This window comes from Macrobrachium rosenbergii, chromosome 55 (assembly GCF_040412425.1).
Source record: "Macrobrachium rosenbergii isolate ZJJX-2024 chromosome 55, ASM4041242v1, whole genome shotgun sequence".
NCBI lineage: Eukaryota > Metazoa > Arthropoda > Malacostraca > Decapoda > Palaemonidae > Macrobrachium > Macrobrachium rosenbergii.
In genome coordinates this window covers 14,519,286-14,541,758 of record NC_089795.1, presented here as the reverse complement: position 1 = coordinate 14,541,758, position 22,473 = coordinate 14,519,286, and the positions used below count along the sequence as shown (strand labels likewise).

Genomic DNA, 22,473 nt, shown 5'->3' with positions numbered 1-22,473 from the left:
TTTACTTTCTTTTTTGTATTATCAATTTGAATTTTTCTAATAATTTACTTACAATATTCATTTGTTTTTCTTTATAATATACTAAGTGCTCAATGCACATGCAACCCTTTTTTGGTTACTCAAATCTAGTAGTTTCTTTTTTCTATATTTCATAAAATTTCTTATAATGTTTGTTAAACCATCTTTTGTTATGCTTTTGTTGTTATTGCATAATTCAATGAAACAACATTACATCCACAAGTGTTATTCATGTGTATTTCTCTTTTATTTGCTCTTGCACCAATTATTGGAGATGGAGTAATCTCTTCTCCCATGACATAATCATTATCATCTACGGTTTGTTCTCTTTCACTTCTTCAGTGTTCTGGACATCTGCCTTCATGGGTTTTATTATTATTTTAGGAGATAAAGGTATATTCTTAGCTTATTTTTGTTTTTGTTCCTTTCTTCTCCATTATCTTTGGTTTTAACTGATGTTTCTCTATTAATAGTTGGTTTCTTCATTTTGGGTGGTGTTCTCTCCAAAGGTCTGTTTTTTCTTTAATTTCTGTCTATCATAACTTTCTTTTTGTTACTTTAGTAGCAGCATCCTCCTGTGTTTCTATTTGATTTATTTCAAATGAATTTGATAAAATATTATCCATAAAGATTTGTATCTGTTTCTTTATTCTTTATCATTTTAGCTTTTTATTTCAAATTATTAATTTTTTCTTGAGGTTTATCTTTTTGTGTTCTGTTATTTCTATCTGTTTCCGTTTTTGTTTCATTTTTGGTCTTGTTATTGAGAATATGAATGTTTCTTAGATGGATCTTGCATTCCTCTCACTTTTAATTCCAATTTAGCCTCTTTTATAGGCATCCCTGTTCTTTCTTGCAAGATTTTCAACTCAGTATTGTATATGTAGTAAACATGCATTCCTTTGACCTTGCATGATGATCCTGTCCACAGTTCACACATTTTGGTTCACTACATTTCCACTGTGTGGCATGTTTGTCAGATCCACAATAAGCACATACAGGTTCATTATGACAGTTTTTCTTTGTCTGTCCATACTTACTACAATTTTGACATTGTAGTGGTTTTGGAACATAAGGTCTCAGTTCTCTATTTTGACCTGAAATTTTATTTTTGAGGTAACTCTTGACCCTCAAATTTTATTTTTGCAATTTTTAATGCTTTATTATTTTGTTTACTTGATATTATATATACCTCACAGTCTTGGATTTTGGGATATCTCATTTTAAGAAAGTCCAACAGTATATTTTTGTCAACTTTTCTATTCGTCATAATTTTCAGGAAGTACAATAGTGCCCTGAATGCTGTTCATAGTGTCATGCTTTTTACTTTTACATTTACATTGTCAATACTTTTTATTGACAGATAGTCCTCAGATTGGTTTTTGTTGTGGCTTCTATAAGCCACATCTTTCATTTTTATTTGTCTGAATGACATTTCTGTTGTTGAGTGTCTTTTCAATAAGAAATTTTTCTAACTTTAGGGCTGAGATTTTGTTCTGTTTCCATGGTTAGAAACTTGACCAACTTCCACTCCCAAAGAGGGAGTCGAAGTGAGTCAAGGTTGGGTCAAGATGATATTTACTTTTTTTGATTTGTTTTGTACTGGAGCATAGGGTTCCAGTGTAATTATATTTGGATTTTTTATTGTTTTTCCAAAGAAAGGTTGTCAGAAGAGGTTCCATCGGTCATCAACTGTGCTGAGTCACTACCATCAAAGGGCCCAGGGTACTCAAATCTTTATTTTCACTTTGCATAAAGATTTGAGGGAGGAGAAAAAAATAAAAAATAAATAAAAAAATAACCTGAAAACCTTAAAAAGATATCATCAGCCTTTCATGGAGTTTATTCCTCCACCAATGGCACAAGTGAGAACCGACTCCCAAATGTCCGCATCCCTACCCTACCCCAAAGGGGATGGCACAACATGATTAGAGTGGCTCAAGTGTAAGCCAAACCAGCTTGATAGGACTGAGAGCATTACAAGAATACAATCATCCCCACCCTAATCACATTATGGGCAAACCGGATAGAATGCCAAGAGTCCTATCCCAGAACCAGACCCCCTGGAATCCGTGGTCCAGCCCTAAAGAATAGTTCCGCCTGAAAACTCATATCACCCAGTCCGAACATTATCGGGCAGTTGATGGTCCTACCACAGTTCTCACTATTTAGCTTCGGATATAAACCCAATCCCAGCTATGATATCTTTTCCTATTTATCAGGTCCAAGAAATTTGATCAAAAGTGAAAATATCCACAAATTTAAATCCAAAAAATTTGTATGATGGCATATGAGACTCTTGGACTTCAAAAGAACCCAGAAACAAATTCCAGGGGTTCACCCTCACCACGTGAAGGGTCCTCATATTGGAGAACCATGTACTACTAAACAGGTTGTACAAAATCAGAAGGCAGCTTTATCTTGGGATGGAAAATAGCCCTGCTGCCACAAATCCCCCTTGCTAAACGGAGAATGTAGGAGTCACAACTTAGTCCCCTTAGCTCTAACAATGGTTGCTCAGATTGAGTTCACATTTTATCTCAAAAAGGTCGACCACATGCTAGAGCACTGTCTGCAGTACTCCAAACAATTGCAAAAGAAGGTGTGAATGGAAGAATGGGTCATATAAAAAGCAAGAAAGATGACTGTATGCCCATCCAAGTACAACTTGGAAAGCTGCTTTCTGTTACAAAAAAAAACTATACCTTACTTTTGCCAAACCACTAGCTGAAACAGCTCTCCTAGGGCTGGCCAGGTGAAAATTATTTTTACAGTGACTAAGAACCAACTGTTTTCTGTACAAATAGGAGCTAAGTGCTTACACCTGCAAACAGCCACTGCAGGTCCCAAAGGTATGCACAGTCTAGAAACTTGTGGGAAAAGTTCTTTACTAGGTAAGATTAATTAACAGGTGGTCTGATTGTTGCAACACCTACCCTCATCACTTGTGTACCAAAAAATTTACTCTGAAATGCAAAACAGATCAATGCCCAACAAGCTCATCTGATAATCATAAAGCCAGAAAGATAAAATTACTTCTTGTGTTTGCCAGGACTAACATTGGTGCAAGTCTTTTCATGCAAGAGTTAATGAAATGTTACTTTTCCATGCAGCATTTAGCTTTACTATCCAAATTCACCTTATAGTACTGGTCATTATCTATTGCAACCAGACCATCAGGGACTTGCAGATATTCTCCATGCATGCACACATGCTTTTCACACTCTAGGTCTGTGCCCCTAATGGAAAACCCCAAGGAGGTGGAGGGGACAGGTGAAGATCCCTCTCACCTGTAACCTGCCTGCCAGAGGCTAAAATCCTGATGCACCTTTTTTTCCAGAGCGGTCATCAACCAGTGGTGACAAACAGTTGGGCTGGGATGGTCAATGTCCTTCCTAACACACAACCTTTGGGGGCTTTCCCAGAGTCTTGATACTAACCTTCTTAATGCAGTCTCTCATCATAAAGAAGAATGGATGGGGACCTCATGCCTCTGCCCAGGTGAGTGGGCTGGATTCCTCCAATGAAAAACATCACCGTTCAAGGACCCTTGCAGCCTCCTCTTTGGTCCACCAGGAAGGGGGTGAGTAAGTCTTGCCAAGTCTTCTGGGAATTTTTCTAGTGTGAGCTGTACTGTTAGCTGGGTCTGGGTAAATAATGGACTTGGGACCCTTAATTTCCTGCCTGGGAAGGTGGTTTCTGGGACTGGTAACTGAGTGCAGTGAGAATGGATGGAAAACCCCAGGCAAATAATGAAAGCTCCCATGCCGTCAAATAACGTTGCTACAGTACTGGGAGTAAACTAGTGAGAGAATGATAGCCTTCTCCTTGAAAAATGGCTATCAGAAGCCCTATGGAACTTCTTATAAATGATTGGCAACCTTTCTTCCTCTGATTGCCAGTTTTGGAAGTAGGAGAGAAAAACCACAGTAATTCAAAGAATAAGAGAACAAAAAATTGAAGGCTAACTGCATCTCCTTACCGGTCCGAGGCCAGCCATTTAGACAGCTGTTGTGGAGGAGGATGTCACCATGAGGTTGAAGTACAGGATACCACCTTGGAGAGTCAAACACCCATGATAGCAGTAGTAGTTACTGGAAGGCCTTTGGAGGCCTTTCAAATGGGAGATCAGTCACTAACACTCTAACATCATTTAAGGCCAAATAATAGATTATAACTCCTTAAGTCCCTTGGGATCCACAATGAACCTGCAAGACAAGTCCTTTTAAGAGACACACTTTCCCAAGGCACTGATGAGGAGTGTCCTCTGAGGACAAACTCTCCCTGAGAGCAAAAGGAGACTGCCGGAGAATAGACAAACCGGTCATCCTCACCTTCCAATGATGAAGCAGTAGGAGGCAGCAAAGGAGAACCGCTCCTTAAAAGTGGCAACAGCAGGTACAATGTGGAAATCTTGGCCTGGGGCAAGAAGGAACCAGAGAGAATCTTGAGCACCTGCAGAGTATTGCCTCATGACACTGGAGAAACTTTCTTCTCTTAAAACTTTCTGAGCAAACTTCACCCACTGTTCAGAAGGCCAGACTCAATACTCACCAAAAATTAGGCCTTATTGCAAAATCTTGCTATATGAGGTGACAGAAAACATGAATCTATTTCAAGGAGAGAAAACCCACAGCAAGGCTTGCCCTTACCTGGACAATGCCTAAAATTAAAGGTTTCACTCCAAAAAAGGCTGTTGCCATTTGTAAACTATTAGCAAATAATTTGCACACAAACATATACAGCACAGAAAAAATAAAAATAAAAAGTAAAAAGACTGTTAATGCAGAAAAGCTCAGAGATGGCTTCTTCAAAAAAACAGAAACAGCCAAAAGCAAAGTGGAGTGCAAACTGATGAGTGGGTGGGGGTTTCCCTTTGATAATCTTAGCTAAAAACCTTGTTTGAAAGTTAACGGTCTGTTGGAGCTACAAAAGCAAGCAATCTATTGTAAAGATCTACAGGTTTTTATTTCTGTAACTTTAATTTAAACCTTTGGTCTTTACAGAGACTTAACCATTGGAGGGTGGAGTCTCTTTTCCAATCTCTGAACTGACTGGTCTGGAAGAGCTGAGGAAAGAATCTGCACTCTAGCTTGACATAAATCAGGATGTTGCATCATGCAGACAAAAACTGGAGTTATAGTAATGACTTGCATCATTACAAAAATGCTTTGAAAAAAACACTTAATTCTTTCTGAAACCATTTGTGTCGGAGACAATAAAACTTGCCAAGACCAACTGCAACCCACTTGGGAGCCTGAGTTACCTGGATGGGAAAGACTGTTTGACAACTTTTCTGAATACAGTAATACAGAAACTTGAGTGATTATGAAGTTGTGAATTCACCGACTTCCAAACTTTTCATTGCAACCAACAATTGTCATAAATTTTTCACAAACATGCAAACATTTGTTTTTACTGAGAAAATATATTCAAAGTGTTTGTTTAATTTCTTGATGTAATTTATAAGTTTTCAACTTTTATGTGTAAATTAAATAACATTAAATAATCAAAAGTAATAATTTCTCTCTCTCTTTTTCTGAGATGAGAAAATTTTTATGTTGTCATGTATATGTTTATTTGTTTTGTATGATAAATGAATTTTTACCTAATAATAAACACTAATTTTCAAATAATAATAATAATAATAAAACTGTAATTTCAAAATTCCTGTCTCAGATACAGGCCAGTCCCCAGTTATCAGCAGGGTTTACTGTTCTTCTAATTACATGACAACCTTCCATCGGGCTTTAACAGTGCCTACATCCACTGCGAGTTATCATGCGCTGATAAAATGGAGAGAGGTTCATTGCAATAACCGGAATCAGTGTCAAAAACCGGTTATAAAACAACATTTTCTAGTAATACTCCTTTTGCTACTGCTACTTAACCATGGACTTTTAATGTACATATTTTAAACAAACAAATATCTTTCCCTCATCTTTTGAGAAAAATTTGGGGATAAGCCAAGGCAGGACAGAGGGCATATCAAGGTGGACATGACAAGAAGGGGAAATTTGCTGATTAGCATGTCAAAGGTTTCTTACGTTCTTCTCTCTCTAATTTATCCGTAATAATTCAAAAAATTTCACTTTTAAGTAAGGACAACTGTTAACTCTTTCTCTCTCTCTCTCTTTATATTTAAACGCAACCTGACAACGACATTACTGTTTCTCTGTATGTCTTTAACTGTACAGTAGATAATTTTAAATTGATCTAATTTACCTGTACTGTCCTACAAACTGTAAATGCACTGTTCTAAAACATAGACATAGAGTATTTCAGAACAAAGAAAAGTCTCTGGAATAAAGAAGTTTTTTGTCAAATGTTTGGAGAAGACTTCTAAAACAGACTGAAATGGGGGAGAGAGGGTAGTATACTAATCCTACACTCTCCAAATTCTACGTCAACCATTTATTTCTTTTTTGCCAGGGTTAATGTATCATTTAAATGGAAATTACAGACTCTTTAATTTAATTTAAAAGTTAGTTTAATACTGAATTATCCATCTTTTGATATCTAACGAAGAATAACTCTCTCCTTTCTCTAACCTCTATTTATTCTCTCAATGTCTCCCAGTAATAATTCAGGGGTGGTAAGAATTTAAACCCTTAAACACCGAGCCTCTATTTACAAAAACGTCTCCGTATGCCGGCAGGGTTTGAGAGTTAGCACCGAAGCTGAAAAATTTTTTTTCAAAAATCACAGCACGCTTAGTTTTTAAGATTAAGAGTTCATTTTTGGCTCCTTTTTTTGTCATTGCCTGAAGTTTAGTATGCAACCATCAGAAATGAAAAAATATCATTATCATATATAAATATTGGAATATATGACAACGCAAAAAAAAAAACATATATAATTGTATACAAATCGCGCTGTAAGCAAAACGGTTAAAGCTAATGAGTTAATTTTTTTAGTTGTATTGTACACTAAATTGCGATGATTTTGGTATATAACAAATTGTAAAATGATCAAAGCAACACAGAGAAAATATTATCACAAAATGATGCATGAATTCTTAACGTGCAGACGTAAAAATAGTTTTTTTCAAAAATCACCATAAATCAAAATATTGTGCTAGAGACTTCCCGTTTGTTGAAAAATGAAGGTAAATGGTTGAATATTACTAGAATGTAAGAGTTTTAGCTTACAATTGCAGTTTTCGACCATTTCGGTCGAGTTAAAGTTGACTGAAGGTCAAATTTTTTCTATTTATTGTGATTTATATGAAAATATTTCAAAACTGATGAAAGCTACAACCATGAGTTATTTTGTGTTGTATTCTACATGAAATTGCACACATTTTCATATATAAAACTTTATGTAACGACTAATATAAAACGGTGCAAAAATTATGACAAAGTGACTAAAGAAATTCTGAGATTTTCAGCAGTTACGCACGCGGACAGAAGGAAAAAATGTTTTTTTTAAAAATTCACCATAAATCGAAATATTGTGCTAGACTTCTCAATTTATTGCAAAATGAAGGTAAATGATTGAATATTACTAGAATGTAAGAGTTTTAGCTTACAATTGCAGTTTTTACCATTTTGGTCGAGTCAAAGTTGACTGAAGGTTGAAATTTTGGCACTTATCAGTGATTTATATGAAAATATTTCAAAACTGATAAAACCTACAACCATGAGTTATTTTTGTTGTATTTTACATGAAATTGCACACGTTTTCATATCTAAAACTTTATGTAACAGCTAATGTAAAATGGTGCAAAAATTACGACAAAGTGACTAAAGGAATTTCTGAGATTTTCAGCAGAGTTAGCGCATGCGGACGGAAGGAAAAAGTTTTTTTCAAAATTCACCATAAATCGAAATATAGTGCTAGAGACTTCTCGTTTGTTGCAAAATGAAGGTAAATGATTGAATATTACTAGAATGTAAGAGTTTTAGCTTATAATTGCATTTTTCGACCATTTCGGTCGAGTCAAAATTGACCGGAGGTTGAAATTTTGGCACTTATTGTGATTTATATGAAAATATGTCAAAATTGATAAAAGCTATAACCATGAGTTATTTTTTTGTTGTATTCTACATGAAATTGCACACATTTTCATACATAAAACTTTATGTAATGGCTAATATAAAACGGTGCAAAATTACGACAAAGTGACTAAAAGAATTTGTGAGATTTTCAGCAGAGTTAGCTGATGCTTTCTTTTCACCATAAGAAAGAATTGTACTAGAGACTGGGTCACGCTTGTAAACAAAACAACAAATGATTGAACTCCCAGCATCCATCAAGAATGTATGATTTTTAAATTTTTTCAAACGAGGCCTATAAGTATTTTTCCGCGAATATTTAAAAAAACCTTTTGTAGTCGACATATTTTACATCCACTTAGCACCGGACAGACAACTTTTGTCGACGTAAAATACGTCCAGTCGGCGTTAAAGGGTTAACTTGATATTTCAAGTAAGGACAATCTCTCTCTTTCTCTCGTGTGTTATTCTCTGTCTCTGTAATGATAAATAATTTCACTCTCTTAAGTAAGGACAACCCTTTCAAGTGAGGACAATCTCTCTCTCTCTCTCTCTCTCTCGTGTGTTATTCTCTGTCTCTGTAATGATAAATAATTTCACTCTCTTAAGTAAGGACAACCCTTATCTCTCTCTTTCACAGCAATGAAGGTACACATTTTTACAACTTATTATTTATTATCCTCTGTAGTCTTTACCTGCAATTGCATAGTTTAAATTGATCTCATTTTACCTGATGCCGTCTATGAAGTGTTTTGTAAAACGCGCTACTGAGGGCAATACATTCTAAAACATAGAGACATAATAACTAAGAGTTGTATTAGTCAAAATAAAAAGCACTGTTTGTTCATGAAAAAGCATTTCAGAACAAAGAGAAAGAGATGCAGAATAACGAAGTTATTAAAAAGAGGTTGAGAAGACTTCTAAAAACAGATCAATCGGAAGGGGAGAGAGACAGAAATTCTCTTTCAACTCTATTTTTATGTCAACCATTTATTTCTTTTTTTTTAAGGGTAATGTATTAAGCTAACTTTTAAATAAAATTACAGTAACTTTAATTTCATTTAAAAGTTGGCTTAATAATTTGGGAGCATGATTATGGTCATATTTAGTGTTTAAACTATACAAATAAGCATCTATTAGCATTTTTAGAGACCGTGCCAAACTTACGCGAAAATTCGCCTTGTGCGAGGGGTTCTGGAATCTAGCCTTGCCTAAGTTCAGGGTATGACTGTAGTATAAAAATCGCTCATGGGAACACAAAACATCTATTTCCTTCAACTGAAGGACTTGGCCAGGGGGAGCTCTACCACCCTTATTGGCCAAGATAAAGAAAAAGCTTCTCATGGCGAAGAAGGGTGAAGTCCTCTACCTGCTGAACTGAATCTCTGATTGGAGAGATACCCCATCGACTACACAACTTCTGAAGATGGTTCATTTCCCCTGCTACAAAGCTGCTGAATGTTCCCCAAGTATCCAGGCATCTCCTTATTATTCATGAGACACAATCCTCTCACTCACAGGAGATACTGGAAGTCTCCAGGGGTGAAGTGTGGCCGGTACAGTTGGCTGAGCCATGGAGGAATCTCTTGTAAAAAAAATAGCTCCTCCAGGTCCACCCCCACCACTCAGCGGTGAATGGCCACTGGGACCACCAGTTAAAATGAAATTTAGGGGTGATCAGAGGCCTGATGATCACCTAATGAATCAGACAAAAATGGAGAGGAAGGCATAAGCCTTAAAAATTCCCCCTGGATGCTGGAAAAACTTCATCACAACCCATGGTCCAGCACAAAAGAACCATACTAAGGTAACTTCTGTTGTAACAAGAGAAATCATGGCTGGGACTCCTCATAACTTGAAAAGTCTCCCCTCAATGTCTTGGTGTAGAACTCCTATCACCAAAAAACAACTTGTCCATTACCCCATTCGAGACCCTCAATGTGCCTGGCTGACAGCTCCACTGAGTTTGTGCTATTGCCAACTGCTGTGCCTCAGCGCCGGTAACCTGTCAATGGAAGAACACCAGTCCCCTTCAGGCTGATGGAAGTCTCTACTGTAGTGTTGTCACTTGTCAACATCACGGAAGTGCCCACAACTTTTGGTCCTGAATCTCTAAAAACTAAAAAAAGCCGTCTTGAGTTTCTGGACACTGATGTGGAAAGGTGTCTGTCGTTCTGGTCTCACATCTGGAACAAATATAATCCAAGCTAGCTCTCTCCTCACTTCCTCTGGCAAAGGAGGATGAGAGAGAGACAGACATCTCGTCAAAGACTCACCCACTTTCATCCTCCGCTAAAGGCGTGGAAACTTGAAATCACCTCCTACCAAACCAATCTACAAGGACGACAGGTGACCCAGAGTGACATGCCACTGCCAAGAGGGCTGTTCCTACTGACCAAAACTTGTGCCCAGCCTCTCCGATTCTGACTTAGCCTCTGGACCATCACTATACCCATGTTGTGACAAAAACTTGAGAAAGCTCACATCTCTGTCCTCAATGATTGCAGCAGCGAAAAGCTCACAATGACCAAATGACAATTCATTATGCTTTAGGATCAATAACCAGCTGCTGGGTAATCTTTCTGAGATAAAAAGTGAACACTCATGAACCCTTTACAAGTCCGAAAATAGCATCTTGAACTTGAACACCATCCCCTCAAGGGTAAAGAGGAGATACTTGCATGAGCATGAATATACACATCACTCAAATACCCAAAAAGAAAAATCACTTTCTATGGAACAAGAACAGATCATTGAACATTCCATTTACCATGACCAGTTCTTGTGAATGAACCATTCTGCAGGAAGGGGGCAGAAGACTCTACAGAGCCTTCTGGGAGCACTGCATTCACCTCTTCCCATGAGGTGGGGTCCTTCCATGAGCCGCAAATGAACATTTGGAACCGCACTGGGAAGAGGGTGAGGGATGACAAAGACTATAAGGGTAGCCAAACTTTACCTGACATGATCCACTACTCATGCCTCCACTCCATATCGCTGCCATGCTTGCCCAGTGGTCTGACAGGCAGCCACCCCCATCAGCAGCAATTGGGGAGAACCACCTCAGCCTCAATACCATACCTCAAAAACTTCTACTGTGGTAGAAGTAGTCTGCATACCTCTATGAGGGTCAAAAGTCTGGGACTTTCTCTGACCAAAGAGGAAGGACTGGAGCTTGACCCACATCGAGCTGCATTGCCACACAAAGACCTGAAGGTCTTAGCCCAAGCCTGGTGAATGAAAAAAAATGTCCACCGGGCCTTCCCCTCCCTCTGGAAAGAGGGGTCATCCCAGAACCAGTCCATTCCCAAGGTCAAAGCTGACTCAGGACCAACAAACCTAGAAGTTTGAAACAGCAGTGTCTCATCCCCAACAGGTCTGCTGTCTGAGTGGAGGAGGTAGATAATATCATTTACCTCCCAGAGTAACAGTCTCTTGAAGACTGCATTCTCCTGTGCTTATGATCAACAAGAAACAAAAATAAGCAAATGGCAGTCAGGGCAGAAAAATGCAGAAACATCTTCACAAAACAGCAGCTGAAAGCAAAGTGGAGTGCAGACCAACAGTGATGCAGGGCTTCTTCCCACCGTTCTTTGTTAACAACCTTGTCTCAACTTGGCCATTCCAGCTTGTGTCCATAAGCCAAATCCAATCTAAAGACTTTGTATTTGTGTATGAACAAATACATGTAGCCTACCAAAACTAACCAATTCTTGAATTATCTTATAATAAAAATGGATATATGATACTGGTTAATGAAAAGTATATTAAGAGCGAATGATCAAAACCATAGCCAGTCTCACTTCCTAAATTTGTTGTAGTACAATAGACTGGCAGAGCAAATGTCAAAAAATGAACATAAACTGACATATATATATAAAACCATATATATATATATATATATATATATATATATATATATATATATATATATATATTATATATATATATATATATATATAATCAATAGACTGGACAGAGCAAATGTCAAAAAGAACATAAACTGACATGTATATATATATATATATATATATATATATATATATATATATATATATATATATATATATATATATATATATATATAATATATATATATATATATATATACATCCATATTTTTAGCTACTTGCACTGTCTAGATTAGTGAAAAAAAAAAAAAAACAATGATAATAGTGGATTTAAACCCCCCGACCATTGGTATCTGGCTGTCAGTCTACAAATTTATCAACCTAGGTGAGGAAAACTTTCTTGGGAGGTGGCAGCAAAACCAGTCAAAGAAGCCCAGCAGCTTCCCCAGCAGAGTATAACCTCCCAGCCATGCCAGCAAACATCTTTTGTCCTTCCCGTTTTCCAAACTTTCCCCATTGAGGACAAGACCAATCAGCACATTTCTCACAAGGGGAAAAATGAAAACTTTGTGTTCCCCGGCAAATCAGAACATTGCTTATGTGGGTAGCCTATACTAAGGTGAGAGACATGAGACAAACATATGGCTGTCTATGTCCTTCTCACCAGTGTTGATTAGGTTTCTTTTTCATTTGAGAAAAATATGGACATCTAGATGCCACACAAAACAAAGAACTACAGCAAAGCATGCCATTCTGAAAATAAAAACAAGAACAGGAGCAGGCTATTCATCTAAATCCAACAGTCACATGAAAGAGAAGATTGATGAATCTACTCTTGACAGCAGCTGACAGATAAGTGACTGGATAGTCTGGGTAGAATGGGGACTTCTGCCCCAATCACCACCTTTAGTTTCCACTATGTATAGTGTAGGCTACCCTTGTTTCCAAGGCCAATGGCTGTTCCACATACGTGCTCTGAAAACACTCCACAAAAAGATGATGGTTTCCATGCCTGCAGGAGTAAGTAAATGTTGCCATCAACTTAGAACTCTCCATAGGATGTTTCAAAACAACTTGCATAGCTTAAACTTGGCCTAGTCTCAATGCTTTTAAAGGCCTTTAAAAGGTGTTGGGGCTATTCATTTAGGTCAATGAAGATTTCAAGTTGTTACTTTGCCAGAACCTGTCTTAGGCTATATTTACCAAGATATAAAGCATAAAATAGTAGCTCAGGCTGGTAACCCAAAAGAACTCTGAAAGCATCAAATAGGCTATTTGACTTGGTTCTTTTCCTTGTTAACCTCCCCCCACCTTCATAAACCTCACCCTGTGTCAGGAGCTGCAAAGGTAACTTAGCCTACAATGTCAATCAGGAGAGTTGGCCCAACATAGACCAAGCTACTGATCAAAACTTGTCATTGGAGTCGATGGAATATGGAATTTTCAGATATCACAATTTTTAAAGTAAATTGTATTTTTCCTAACTATACAAACTTGAGGTCCTTTACATTAGGAATTACTTTTAGTGTAGGCTGGAAACGGCCGTTAAACTCTTGAGTAAGGTGGTTAAGCAGAACTACTGCCAAGTAGGCGGGAATACCTGCCTGCCCGGATGTAAACATTCCAGTTTGCCTTTCAGTCCAGGTTCAGACTGAGGGTTGGCATGAGGCGGGCATAATATGTAATGTAAAGGACCTCAGGTTTGTATAGTTCAAAAATACAATTTACTTTAAAAATTGAGATTTGTTCCGACATGATATACAAACCATCGGTCCTTTACATTAGGAAGACTCACTGGTTGGGGGAGGAATCTGAGTGAGTCTCTGAACTGACTGGAGTTCTGCACACCCCGTGCCTCTGACATACTGATCGGTGAGTGTAGGGACTGCAAGATCAAATGTCACATACTCAACCTTTTCACATGAGTGAAGAAACGTAACTCCTACGAAATAGGCTGGGAAGGATCTAGAGTCGGAGGCAGTAAGGAAAAGCCGAGATAGGGTTCCCTTATTGCCAGTCTCTCCTTCCTCCCCCTTGCTAGAGGAAGGAACAGGAATTGCTTCTATGATTCTAGAAGAAAAATAGAACAGGTGCTCGATGTGGTCTTATTGCATCGGCACCAGATCCAGCAACTATTGGTTCGAGTCCTGTTCTCATCCCGAAGGAGGAGAAGTAGGAGGATGGGGGAAGGAGGAGGATGAGACCAGTCACTCTCGGTATCCTCCTCACTTCCAGAACCAACACCTTAGGCGAGATGCTACTAGTCCTCTAGAAGGAACTGGGTAAGACAACACAACTTGTTGAGCAGCCACCACAGGGCCTTGGAAAAAAGTTCCAAGGGCCTGTGGGCAAGACACAGAGTGTGGTCTCCGAGACCACGTCTTGCTTCCAGACTGACAGAAACTTCCGGAATGCAAGGGATGGACCAAGCCATTGACTTCGTGAGCTCTCAGGTGGAAAGTATCGGTATCATCGTTGCCAGCTGCCGAGTACCTCCTTTGATTGCTACACGAAGCCAGGTGAAAGATGTGTCCTTAGACACTTCTTCCTTGGGAATGCCAAGCCTTTTCGGAAAGTACCACAGCTCCCTAATAGGACAAAGTAACGAATGATCTGGATAATCGACACAAAGTCCAAGGAGGAGGGGAACAAGAAAGACTCGAACCCGACAATAGATGCCGATGGATTCAGAGTCCACTTACGACATCCGAGAAGGAGTCGAGGTATTGATCCCCATCCCTGTTCTTCCATCTCCTACGCCAAGGCCGGAGCAAGATGAGATATGGTCCTAAGAGGGCACATCTCTATCCGATGATTCTCGTAAGGGCGCGTGCAGAGCATGGGACAGGAACCCTAAATGAGTCACATGCCATCAGGGAACAGTTCCCTGGGACAGCATGACCAAGAAGCTTCTCGTCCCTAGCTAAGTCTCGACTGAGGAGAAGGCGGCTACTTCAGATAGAAAACTAGGTTGCAAGGGCCTACGTTCTTCACATATGAAAGGGAAAGAAGCAACCCTCAGCGGTGAAGACGAGGAAGTCCAGACTTGAAGAGCGACTCTGACCCAAGAAGAAGTTCCGTCAATGACACCCACCAGCAAAGACGGATCGAGTCCCTGAGACAGTGTTGCAGAGGACTTCAAGAGGTATCCAGCTATATCCATTGCTGCTCGGCGAGAAAGCCTGTGCTTGTAAGGAAGGCTGGAAGGTCTCTCAGTCCTGAACACACAGGGATGTACTGCCTGAAGAACTGCTTCTTGTGTAGCTGCTACAGGAGGTTGGGTCAAGCAGAACTCTTCTTGGTGCCTCGGAAGTTATTCAGGTCAGGCGAAAGGCAAGTCTTCCATTTTGTCTGTAACTCCAGGTGAGCAATGCTTGTGAACCCCTAGTGAAACAGAACAAATACAGAGGGAAAAACATAGATATCGATTTTTCCTAAAAAGACAGCATGCCTCACAGTAGTGGGCCTGGGTCTGGTACAGAGGAGCGAGAAAAACTAACGATTTGTTGTGCAGGGAGGCCACAGAAAGATGGTAGGAGTTTCTCAGTAGAGCAGTCTCTTCGTGAAGAAAAGAGTGACCAGCATGTTCCGTCCCGATCACTTAAACCCGAGGCCAAGCTCACCTACCAATACATCCCCACCGGGAATGCATCTGGCTAATTGAGCTGTCGAGTGCGCTACAGAACCCTCGAGTGCCTGCAAATGTCGACAGATGAAACAGGAGGAAACTACGATTCCCTCTTGTTTGTCGACAAATGCCACTACAGTGGTTTTGTTGTTCAATGAAACCACCGAGTGTCACAAAACTCATTCTTAATTCTCGGAAGGCCAAAAGACTGCCTTGAGCGCAGGATGGTGATGAGAAGGTACTAATCATCTCGGCCACACACCTTCAAGACATGGTCTTACCGGTGTGCACCTATTCCTCAATCGGTAGTCCGTAAGTAGACACACGATGTGAGGGGAATATGCAAGCCTATTCAAAGGTTCCTTCAATCAAGCATTAGCCTAACTCTTTCCTCATACTTCTAAGAGGAAAGAAGAACGGAGGAATGGAAGCAGACCTCCATTCTTCAGCAAGGGGGAACTTCTGCAAGATGACAATTAGCTCTATCCGGGTTGGCATTTCCCGAATCGGGAGCACAGGAGAGGAAGCGGGATGGAATTTTGATGAAAAGAATTGCCGAGACCTAAGGGAAATAGATACTTCTGAAGGTATCATTTCCCAGGTCTCGGCAATGTCGCTGCCAGCTCCAGAGACTCAATAAGTATCATTTCATCCAGGCATCAGCAGTAGGAGAACTTCTTCCCGGTCGATAATTCTTTCTCTCTTCCCCTCTTCCCTCCTCCCTTATGGAAAAGAGGGCGGAAAGAGATGCAGTTATGTGCACTTTCCTAGAAGGGAAGAAGAGGGCTATGTGTTCCGCAATCTTCTTCCAAATTCTGGGACTTCTTAGGAGCTGAGGGGGCTGGCTTGAACTCAAGGTCGAGTCGAGATGACTAAGACCCAAAGGTCTTGGCCATTGTCCAAAGGACAAGGCAGTGCCCTGGTACGAACCTTGATTACCGAGGTATCTGGCAAATCTCTGAAAGAGAAAGACAGAACCAAGTAAAGGTTCATTCCTAAGGGTCGAACTAGCTCGGGACTCACGAAACCAGATCTCCGAATTGGGAGAAAGTCCTCCTTCTTAGCACCAGAATTGCCCACAGAACTGCAGCTGGCAAGACCCTCTGAGGCAAGAAAAATTCGTATTCTGTAGAGGCAGGGGAGAAGTTTGGTGTCTCATCCTGAATGAACTCCTGAGATTGCTCTCGGAAGCCAGGACTGTGGCGGTCCCCGACAGTCTTGGCCCCTCGGGAACTGCAAGTGATGAAGATTATTCATTGGAGGAGACACGGTCTCATCCCAGGGATCCTCGCGCCGACGAATCGGCGAGATCTCCAAAAAAACCAGGGTGATCGGAACTTGAAGAGGAAGACCCTCACTGTTTCCGAAGCGTGAAACTCCTGTATTTCTCCCCTTGGAGGGAGACCTCGACAGATCCCATGAAACCTTCCTCGGCTACCTGGTTGTACTACGAGAGAATCGGGGGACCGACACCAAAAGCACACCAGGCACCCGAACTCCGAAGATAAGTTTGTCAGAGCTCTCTCCGTCTGTCTCGTGCCTCTCAGAAGAACCAAGAGGAAAGAGAACAGGTGAGGAGAAAGAGTACCCTCACCTGTCCTGCCAGTAAGACCAGCAGGAGAGGTGGACCATGAGCGATAATCAACCGAAGGAGATTACTGCCATACGGGGGAAGAAGAGTGCTTGTGTCGTGGCAGAGCGCTTTCCTGGGAAAAGCAGAAAGTTCACTTGAACAGAGCCGAGAACCCGATTCTGAAAAACTGAGTGGGGCCGAGCAAACCGAGCCGATCACACGAACACAATCCGACTGGGTGGTATGCAGTGGACTGGGAGGCAGGCGGGCGAGCCATGCCAAGCCACTCTCACAAGCACAACCAGGGGCTGGGCAGGGTAGGCAAGCCCAGCCAATCGCACGAACACAATCGGCACTGGCCAGGGGCGGAACTAGTCTGCCGTGAACTAGCGCTAGTTTTCCGAACTCTAAACTCCGAGGCCGTGGCCCTTGAGAAGAAGGTTCATCAAAGGGAATTCTGTCTCTGCTATCCTGCATGTTCGAACCCTAAGGTTCAAGACACAAGGATGAAACCCAGCCAAGCAACCAAAGCAGCTGGCGGGCAGTATCGAGACACCTGGTGTCGGCACCCAGACACCTGCGTGTCTCAGCATTTTCTCCTGTCCTGTGCCTCGTCAGGAGAGCGCTCGTGATTCATGGAATTCGAGCGACCCACGACTCCCAAAATTCAGGAGTGGCTGCTTTGGTTTCCTAAGAAATCAAAAAGAGCCAGGCACAGAACCAGTCTTAGAAGCAGACTTCCAAGACTGTAAATGAGGGAGCAGCCTCTTGAGGCCGCGCTCTCCGGCCCCGAAACGCCAGACCCCACAGGAGAATGCGATCCGAATCAGATCCGCCGGGGCGGGAAGAGCCAACGAAAGAAACTTGTCTCCTGGAAGAGTCAGTCCCTTAGAAGTCCTGCAGGACTCCCGAAGGGAATCTCTTCCCTGCTTCTTCTGGTGTTTGAACCGATAGGATCAAGACACCAGGCTGGGGACTCGACCGAGCACTGGTAAGCACTCAGGAGCGCTTGTGGTGCTGGCAGGAAGAGCTGAGACACCTGGGTGCCTCGGCCCTTTCTCTTGCACTGCTCCCGAACTGGGCTGTGGAGAGTACTCTCCAGACCAGATTGGGATACTCGATATTCCATAGAATCTCAAGTACTCAGAGCAGCTCGCGAACAAGCACCCGAAGCAGCCCCTGTCTTAGAGGCGGAACCTTTAGGACTGGGAACAGGATCACAGACCGAGGTCTGTGCATCCATGTGGCTCCCAAACAAAAACCAGGGTATGCAAATTGGTTTCCTAACCCGAAGGTTGGGAAGAGCCAATGAGAGACCCACTGCCTCCTCAGAAGGAGGCAGTCTCTAGATGTCCAACGGCATCAAGGGTAAAGAAGCAGTCTTCCTCTCCTTCAGCCGATGGAGGTCTGTCCAGATTCTGGGACCTCCTTGGGCCTCAGGATAGGAAGGAAGAGGCAGCAGAAGACGAAATCGAAGAAGACGGCGGCGGCGACTTCCTTCACCTTCACTCCAACGTATTCTACAGGCTGGTAGACACGAAACATTGTAACCTCCAGGGGAGCTAGGCAGGAACACAATGGAAGTGGCCCAGGACACGACCACCAGGAGAAGCAGCAGGCACGATCAGGATAGCCGATGCAGGAGCTACGCTGACAGCGGTTTGGAGGGCAGGAGCTACAGCAATGGCCAGGAACGCCGCTTCCAGGATGGTGGACTTCCTTCACCTTCACTCCGACAACTTCTACAGGATGGCGGACATTGTGACCTCCAGAGTAGCTGGCAGGAACACAAGAGAAGTGGCCCGGGCATGACCACCATGAGAAGCAACAGGCACGATCAGGACAGCCGATGCAGGAGCTACGGAAGCAGTTTGGAAGGCAGGAGCTACAGCAACGGCCAGGAACGTCACATGAAAGTCACCAGCAGCGACAAGAATGATCAGGGCAGCTGCGGCAGGAGACCAGGAAGAGCTGCTCAGAGACTGTTGTTGAGTTAACAGAAGCATAACACAGGAAACAGCAGAAGCAGATGGACCAAAGATACGCCAGAGGCAGTGCCACTCATACATGAAGGCCAGCAATGGCAGCAATCGATCCACATCGGCGGGAACAGTGTCGGAACGATCCCGACATGGAACTGTCATTCCAACCAGGTGCTGTGGTCGGTCCCAAAGCGACAATGAATGAACGTCGGGACTCCATCATGCAAGATATCCAGCCAACTACTGCTACGTCTGTGATGCTCACTGTCAACCTGAAAGAAAAAGCAAAGATGATTAGTAGAGGGAGACTCCTTTTTGTTACGAGGATCTGCCCTACACAGCGAGGCCCCTAGAAGAGGTCGCTCGCCTGCCTGCACTCCCCCTCCTCCTCACGGTCTTTGCCCGATGAGCGAAAGAGGGGCGAAGGAGAGAGATCTCTACCAAAGGAGAGATAAGGAAGAATCTACAGGGAGAGAGAAGGACGGAGGGGAGGCCACCAAGGGCACCGTGGAAGCAGAGCTTACCAACGACGCCCGCAACCTTCCCCCAACTGCAACTCTAGGCACAGGCGGCGAAAACAATACTCATCACAAGTAGGAAGGAAGTAGTCATGCCCCTTGTACATGAAGGGTGGGAGCCCAGGATGGGAAGCGAATACTTACGTCCCGATCAATGTAGGGAAGCGAAGATATTACATCCCAGTCTAATATCTCCTAACGTACAGGCGAACACCCTCAGTATCTAAATAAAGGGCTACTGGAAGAGAAGCAATACCCCTCGGTTACACTTCTCTAAATACGCCCTTGGCCGTCAAACCCGAGACACAGCGGCTTATGCAAGGTTATCACAAATCGGTGGGTTTGTAATAATAAATATCAAACACATAATACAGTATATACAAAAATACAGAGATCCCACCGGGATAATAAGAGCTTAACGACAGTCAGGCAAAGATATCCGAAACCACGTCTGCAACGCATGACGGCCGAAAGCAAACTGGAATGTTTACATACGGGCAGGTGGGTATTCCCGCCTACCCGGCGGCAGTTACTACCTAACCACCTTGCTCAAGAGTTTAACGGCCATTTCCAGCCTACGCTGATAGTAATTCCTAATGTAAAGGACTGACGGTTTGTATGTCGTGTCGGAACAAATAGAGTTTAGGCCACAGGCCAAGTGCTGGCACCTATGAGGTCATTCAGCACTGGAAAAGAAATTGAGAGTAGGTAGGTTTGAAAGGTGTAACAGGAGGAAAACCTGCAGTTGCACTATGAATCAATTGTTAGGAGGGTAGGATTACAGAACAGCTCCATATGGGGTATTAATTTGGAAACTGATTTTTTCTACAGTACTTTGGTTGCTCATCAAGAATTTACCGTTATTTTTGTCGGTCGACTGTAATTAACCTCATAACTGATATGTTACTGCATATGGGCATCCTGGAATACTATCACACCGCAGTATTATAAAGGAACTTCTGGTAAAAAGTGGTTTCATTCACAATGGGTTCCCCTGCCGGGCTGAGTAACACGGCCTGCTAGGTAGGTTAGGTTAGGTTAGGGTAGGGTAGGGTAGGTTGGGTTAGTATAGTTCCTTTTATAATAGGTTTCCTCATTCAGTTCCTTCTTGAACATATGGCTCCCTAGCCGGTAATTCTAAGCCGGCTGTCCGCGGTGAGCTAGACTGTGGCAATTGGCGTTTTTCTATGTTATTTTACTTGCTTTACAAGAATCTAAAGTAATATTTTGTCCCCAGTTGTAACTAAGCTGTCATTGACCTATGAAGACTCTGTGACTTGAATTGGCTAATGAGGTAGGTCTAAGCCAGCATTCCACGGCAAGACCCCACCCTCCATAGCTAATTACAAAATTGTAACCAGTAAACACTACTAAAAATACCAACATAACGCACCTAGAGGTGTTTACTGGTTACAATTTTGCCGTATTAGCTATGGAGGAAAGGCGGGCTTGCCGCGGAATGCCAGCTTAGACCTACCCTGCGTTAGGTAATTCAAGTCGTGTAAGTTCAAAGGTCAATCACAGACTAGTTACAACCGGCGACAAAATATTACTTTAGATTCTTGTAAATCAAGTAAAATAACATAGAAAAACGCCAATTGCCAGTCTAGCTCACCGCGGACAGCCGGCTTAGAATTACCTTGACCAACAATAAGCAACCCCCTCCTTCATCAGAACACTATAAGTGTGGGAAATCTCAATTCCCAAGGTAACAGTTCGTGTGGAGCCATTCTGTAGCCTAGTTTCACCAATATGGAAGAAAGATAAAATGAATGGAGGTACAGTAAAAGGAATGAAAGGGGTTGCAGTTAGGGGCCGAAGGGACACTGCAAAGAACCTTTAGTAGTGCCCACAGTGCACCCCGTAAGGTGCACCGATGGCAATAGGCCTACCTCTTAAAGGGGAAGATGAATGAGCCGAGGCAAGTTTCACAACAAAATTTACTACCAGGTCCAACAGCCTACGTAACCTAATTTACACTCAAAGAACACTAACAAGAAAATGTGCTGCAGGTACTATTTCCGAGGCCTATATGCAAGTAGCCCAGCCCACCAAGAGTTCAGGTCGCCTCGGCAGCCCTGTACGAATTCCATGCAGGGTACCTAGGCTGGCCTGGGCCTAATCTACGTCATGGATTAAAGTTTTGGTTGCTTGCTCAACTCACACTTACCGCTGACAGTGAGCTGAGTTGTGTTGGCTTCTACCGCAGTTCGTCTTGGCTCTGTTCAGACTTGATTGAAGTTGACCGAAACGAGACACTCGGAGGAGGCCACGCGTTTTGATTTGTTTTGGCGCCGTTGTTGTGTCTCTGTGGACCTGAGTCTGAAGTTTCTTATTTTGAGAGGCACAGGGAGAACTCCGTTTTCTCTTGGCCACGAAATTCGAAAGGTTAACTATAGCATAGTTGTACAGCTAATCCTACAGTTTAGGGGTCCAAATTCACTGGACCCTGGTTCACTTTTGTTTGGTTTTATGAATTGTACAGCCCTCCACAGGGATAATTCCTTCTCTGGCGGGCACTTGTACGTTTTCAAAATAAGGTGCTTCTTATATTTTATAATTGTCTTTCCGTGTTTTCTCGTCAGAATCAGACTAACTCCAGTGGAATAGATCTTTAGTTCTTTTTATATTTGGTTTGTTCTTGTATACTAGTTTTATTTCATATGTACTGTATGTTTATTACATTGCATAGATCATTAATCAAAGCCATGATCCGTATTATTTTTAACCTTTGATACATTCTTTATATACTGTGCACTTATTGCCATCATATGTTTTAGGTTTAGTATCACTATGGGCTCTCTTTACACAATTTTTATGCTTGAAGATGATGCTGGCACATTCATTTGATTTTAGATTTTCACCACATCTAGGGCAAACTTGGTCATTTCTACAGTTGGCTACGA

At 42.0% G+C, this 22,473-nt stretch overlaps 1 protein-coding gene across 1 annotated transcript in view; it reads right to left on the bottom strand.

The window, feature by feature from the left end:
• The window catches only part of LOC136835136 (uncharacterized), a 39,030-nt gene extending 17,195 nt beyond the window's left edge, over positions 1 to 21,835 (bottom strand). Inside the window, exon 1 of the mRNA XM_067098336.1 lies at positions 21,738 to 21,835. The gene's annotated coding sequence lies outside the window, so the exon portion shown is untranslated. The remainder of the gene's footprint in view (positions 1 to 21,737) is intronic.
• Between the last annotated feature and the right edge of the window lie 638 nt (positions 21,836 to 22,473).